The 6,159-nt window shown below is 36.1% G+C and overlaps 1 long non-coding RNA gene across 1 annotated transcript; it reads right to left on the minus strand.

Moving 5' to 3' along the window:
- Positions 1-1,435: 1,435 nt before the first annotated feature.
- Positions 1,436-6,111, minus strand: LOC127853516 (uncharacterized). Its single transcript, XR_008036649.1, has 4 exons — positions 5,994-6,111; positions 4,246-4,307; positions 3,411-3,472; positions 1,436-1,723 (listed from the first exon to the last, which is right to left on the minus strand). It is a non-coding gene; the product is annotated as an uncharacterized LOC127853516 (long non-coding RNA).
- Positions 6,112-6,159: the final 48 nt, after the last annotated feature.

Below are 6,159 nucleotides of genomic sequence, written 5' to 3' on the forward strand. Positions count from 1 at the left end.
ATTATTTAATATAAAACGGCAATTTTTTAGGGTATTAGGATAGGATATTATCTTTTATGCGACATATATTTCTATAATTTTGTGTTAAATTTTATGAAACAATAACAACAAAACCGTAATGGTGCATAATTGAAGTAACTTTATTGTTCCTCATTTCTCTTCGAGAAATTTCTTTACTTGCCATTGAAATAAAAAACCGTTTCAATACGTTTTTTAATAGAAAATAACACAACTCGTTGACGTCATCGTGCAGACATGTTCACATATAGGAAATGACATCTGATACTTTTCGGAGCCTGCATTATTGTATTTAAATGAATCCCCTACGAATGAATTACTATCACACTGCCTTGACTTCAGCGGTTGGCATATCCGGTGACCTATTATCGATAGCGACATATATTCTACGTTTTTTGTTTACATTAAGAAAGAGACTTTCGTGATGACTTCACCTGCATGCGGTCTGAGTATTTTGTTTTTCTTACAATACTTCGAGTGAAAACAAATTAAGAAAATTACAACAAGATGAATGCTATTGCTGTGTGTATGGGAACTATCGGCCTTGCCTGTTTGAACTTGCTGTAAATAAACGAAGATTTGTCATGGTTTTAACGGGAATTAAATTAATCTGTGAAGGTAATTTGTGTGTTTTTGATTTGTTTGCATTTATTCAGAAAGTAAGTTACTCCTTTTTTAATATATCACTTATTAGTCGCTGGAGGATATAGACATAGGGCTCACATCGCGCTTGTTTTTTTTATACGTGCACTCCAAAATACTCCTTTTCGTGACTTTCAATGTCGTGTCCAAGCTCTTTTGAGATCGTGAAATTGAATCTTGGAGTAAACGGGGCTAAATACTGACTTGAACCGACGCCACTCGAACAATAGAACGGATCTTTAACCTATAACCAGCGGCTTATTCGTGTTAACGTACTACACGCCCGTTTACCCATTATACTTTTAGGCCGACATGTGACACTCATGGCACAATTCAAGTGAATAAGTGACAAAAGTGCACAGCTGCGGGACTAAACCCACGACTTACGGTCTAATAATCATATGCGGTAATCGGACAATATATATTTTTTTAATAACAGATACCTCAGACGCTTAAAGTGCACCAAATTATTGGGGGTGGGGGGTGGGGGGGGGGGGGTAACAATATTGTTTGTACCAAAATCGACCGATTCTAGAATAATATTAATTGTTATTTATGCCTACGATTGAATATATAAATTTTTACGAACATAAAAACAATTGTGAAATCCATTATGATGCAATAATATTAATTATAGTTGTATATGACCTACAGTTTATAGAATGCGCATGCGCGCTTTTCGTCAAAACGCTACCAACTTCCGTCTCTGTATCAATACGAGGTTGAATGAATTCGAGGTTTGTGACTCGTTTTCAAGCAATACTAGAAAGCTGTAGGTCACAACATACCAAAAGATTTCCTGCACAAATTCAATGTAAAAGCAATAACTTTAACAAAAAATAAAGTCAAACTTTTGCGCGTAGACACCCCCATAACCATACCTTTTCTTAAAGAGCATTCCAAGCCGCAATGATTTAAACAATAAAAAACATAGGTCATCCAATATGTAAGAAAGAACTCAATGCGAATCAGCGGTCACTGTTTTATGGCCATCTTTTTACCGGCATCTCTCCAGTTGAAGATGGTTTCCCGCCAACTGTCAAAGTCTTATGTAGTCTCCAACCTAAAAGCAAAACAGGGAATTTGTAGTATACAACAATGTTTTCCCTACCACATGAACACAGAAATATTCAAAAATAAAGTCATGGCAAGTGCCCGTACAGAGAATTGTGTCTTCAAATAAATGAAGATTTTGTTTTTAGAGGGTATAGCATTGAACACCAAAAGTATTTAGTGTATTGTAACCTATAAGAGAAATTTATTTTTACTGAAATGTGTTTTTCTTTCATATTATTATCATCCCATCCATATTGCACCAATATATTAAGTTTGGCTGGATTAGCTGTCCATTTGGCCATTCTGTATCATATTTTCACACGCGGGTGTTTTCAGTCCGAAGAAGGCGATATTAGGCCTGTTGAAGCTTAACTGCCCCTTTAAGATTTAAAGCTGTTGTGTTCAATATCTGCAATAAAATACCAAAACAAACCAAATAGACATGCAAGTGGGGCTAATGTGTGGTGGGGAAAGAATGAATTTGTTAGATATTTTCACTCTAAGCAATTTTGATAATGTCTTTTTTGTGTGTGTTTTTTTTAATCATCCCAAAAATGCCAATTTCAAAGCAAAAACAATCCAATTTCATCCAAGACAATAAACTAATTAGTCAAAATGAGAGATCAAAGATACTTTGAAGTGTAGAAATCAATAAGCTTCCAATAACTTGTTATTTCACACCAATAAAAGTGTAAAATCTTGAAAGCGCCTTGTTGATCGGTGCCCATTTATTTACCAGCCGCCAATGAAATATTCTAGCATATAATGTCATGGGTGCCTTTTAACTGCAGCAGATGGTCAAAATGCATTGCCAGCTCTCATTTAGAGGTTCAAGACATACAAATTGTCATATTTTGGACACAAAATAAGTACTTTAGGCTATTTTTATGGTGGCAATCTGGTCCAAATGGGAGTTTGTAACCAAGCGAAAGAATACAATGCTCATTTGTTGGGGGGGGGGGGGGGGGGGGTTTAAGCTGGAAGGAAAAGTTAAATTGAACAAAAAACACATATGTAGGCAAGCATTATAAGCTTAGCAATGATGTTCCATGTAGTAACAGGGGTAGAAAGGCAGTTCAGATCAAGGCAGTGTCCTGAAAGGGGTTTCTAGTACTTCTTTTGGGGACACAGCTTCCTGCAGAATTCTCAACACAACAATATCAATGATTTATGTCACCTTTCTATGCAAAGAAAAAAGAATAAGGACAATACTGTCATTAAATCACTGAATGAGAGAAGCATGTACCAAATAAAAAACAAAACAAGTTGCTGAAAGTGCCAAATTTTGTCAAAAAAATCCCTCTAAGGTAAATGATGAAGGGGACACTTGCTATAACAATCCTATGTTAAAGTAAGGCGCGACACCATTTTAAGCCGGAACCATGAATATAAGCATATTGTGAGAAAACAATACCAAAACAAGCTAATTATAGGGTAACAAGTAGCAATCAACTCAGCTGTACTGCATACATGCTCAGGAACAAGGATAACCCTGTTAAGTGCCAACTTCAGCTGCCAACAAAGCACGAGCTTTACATGTCAGGACGCGGAACTATCAATACAAACTGCGAGGAGAATTACATGACGGCAAGGGTGTGAGTGACCACAATCCTGATTATGACAGTCTTTCACACCTAAAGCATCATACATATGCTTATTTGCTTGTGTACATGATAACAAAATGATATTATTACCTGTTTTGCCATCAACAACCCTTATCCAGTGGCCCTTGACTTAGTCGCAGACATTCCTCTTCCTGAAAAAGTCAAAATACCCAATAGAAATAGATAAAAAAATGAAACAAAAACATGCATTTATGTATTTTAAGTGTACTTTTATGAATAATATGAAGTGATAAAATCTTGCTCAATTCATGATTGTACTAAATATGAAGGCTGGCTCAGTTAAGCATCTGCTGCACTGTCCATACTGTAAAATGCCTGCCATTCCATGTCGGTGAAATGGGGCTCTGTTTGAATGTTCATGCTTTTCGCAAAAGCTTTAGTTGCGTTACTCGATCACGGAGTCCCTGGCGTTGAATTCTAACTTCATGTAACACATTAACGCGACACGGTCAACCAATATGCGGTTGAATTTAAGTCGGAAAGCAATTTAGCCCTTATTCCACTATATGAGGGTGGGGGGTCAACTTGAAAAACAACTATTCCAGGTCAAATAATCTGAATTCATGCATTTAATGCACTTATTTTCTTCCCTTTTGCTAAGAAATGACCAAAAATCTGCTTTCCCAGTCATATTTTGCACTTGCAGATGATATTTCATTTTTATCATAAGTTAGTTTAGGTCACAACATACCAAAAGATTTCCTGCACAAATTCAATGTAAAAGCAATAACTTTAACAAAAAATAAAGTCAAACTTTTGCGCGTAGACACCCCCATAACCATACCTTTTCTTAAAGAGCATTCCAAGCCGCAATGATTTAAACAATAAAAAACATAGGTCATCCAATATGTAAGAAAGAACTCAATGCGAATCAGCGGTCACTGTTTTATGGCCATCTTTTTACCGGCATCTCTCCAGTTGAAGATGGTTTCCCGCCAACTGTCAAAGTCTTATGTAGTCTCCAACCTAAAAGCAAAACAGGGAATTTGTAGTATACAACAATGTTTTCCCTACCACATGAACACAGAAATATTCAAAAATAAAGTCATGGCAAGTGCCCGTACAGAGAATTGTGTCTTCAAATAAATGAAGATTTTGTTTTTAGAGGGTATAGCATTGAACACCAAAAGTATTTAGTGTATTGTAACCTATAAGAGAAATTTATTTTTACTGAAATGTGTTTTTCTTTCATATTATTATCATCCCATCCATATTGCACCAATATATTAAGTTTGGCTGGATTAGCTGTCCATTTGGCCATTCTGTATCATATTTTCACACGCGGGTGTTTTCAGTCCGAAGAAGGCGATATTAGGCCTGTTGAAGCTTAACTGCCCCTTTAAGATTTAAAGCTGTTGTGTTCAATATCTGCAATAAAATACCAAAACAAACCAAATAGACATGCAAGTGGGGCTAATGTGTGGTGGGGAAAGAATGAATTTGTTAGATATTTTCACTCTAAGCAATTTTGATAATGTCTTTTTTGTGTGTGTTTTTTTTAATCATCCCAAAAATGCCAATTTCAAAGCAAAAACAATCCAATTTCATCCAAGACAATAAAACTAATTAGTCAAAATGAGAGATCAAAGATACTTTGAAGTGTAGAAATCAATAAGCTTCCAATAACTTGTTATTTCACACCAATAAAAGTGTAAAATCTTGAAAGCGCCTTGTTGATCGGTGCCCATTTATTTACCAGCCGCCAATGAAATATTCTAGCATATAATGTCATGGGTGCCTTTAACTGCAGCAGATGGTCAAAATGCATTGCCAGCTCTCATTTAGAGGTTCAAGACATACAAATTGTCATATTTTGGACACAAAATAAGTACTTTAGGCTATTTTTATGGTGGCAATCTGGTCCAAATGGGAGTTTGTAACCAAGCGAAAGAATACAATGCTCATTTGTTGGGGGGGGGGGGGGGGGTTTAAGCTGGAAGGAAAAGTTAAATTGAACAAAAAACACATATGTAGGCAAGCATTATAAGCTTAGCAATGATGTTCCATGTAGTAACAGGGGTAGAAAGGCAGTTCAGATCAAGGCAGTGTCCTGAAAAGGGGTTTCTAGTACTTCTTTTGGGGACACAGCTTCCTGCAGAATTCTCAACACAACAAATATCAATGATTTATGTCACCCTTTCTATGCAAAGAAAAAAGAATAAGGACAATACTGTCATTAAATCACTGAATGAGAGAAGCATGTACCCAATAAAAACAAAACAAGTTGCTGAAAGTGCCAAATTTGTCAAAAAACTCCCTCTAAGGTAAATGATGAAGGGGACACTTGCTATAACAATCCTATGTTAAAGTAAGGCGCGACACCATTTTAAGCCGGGAACCATGAATATAAGCATATTGTAGAAAACAATACCAAAAACAAGCTAATTATAGGGTAACAAGTAGCAAATCAACTCAGCTGTACTGCATACATGCTCAGGAACAAGGATAACCCTGTTAAGTGCCAACTTCAGCTGCCAACAAAGCACGAGCTTTACATGTCAGGAGCGGAACTATCAATACAAACTGCGAGGAGAATTACATGACGGCAAGGGTGTGAGTGACCACAATCCTGATTATGACAGTCTTTCACACCTAAAGCATCATACATATGCTTATTTGCTTGTGTACATGATAACAAAATGATATTATTACCTGTTTTGCCATCAACAACCCTTATCCAGTGGCCCTTGACTTAGTCGCAGACATTCCTCTTCCTGAAAAAGTCAAAATACCCAATAGAAATAGATAAAAAAATGAAACAAAAACATGCATTTATGTATTTTAAGTGTACTTTTATGAATAATATGAAGTGATAAAA

The sequence above is a fragment of the Dreissena polymorpha genome, chromosome 12 (genome assembly GCF_020536995.1).
Source record: "Dreissena polymorpha isolate Duluth1 chromosome 12, UMN_Dpol_1.0, whole genome shotgun sequence".
NCBI lineage: Eukaryota > Metazoa > Mollusca > Bivalvia > Myida > Dreissenidae > Dreissena > Dreissena polymorpha.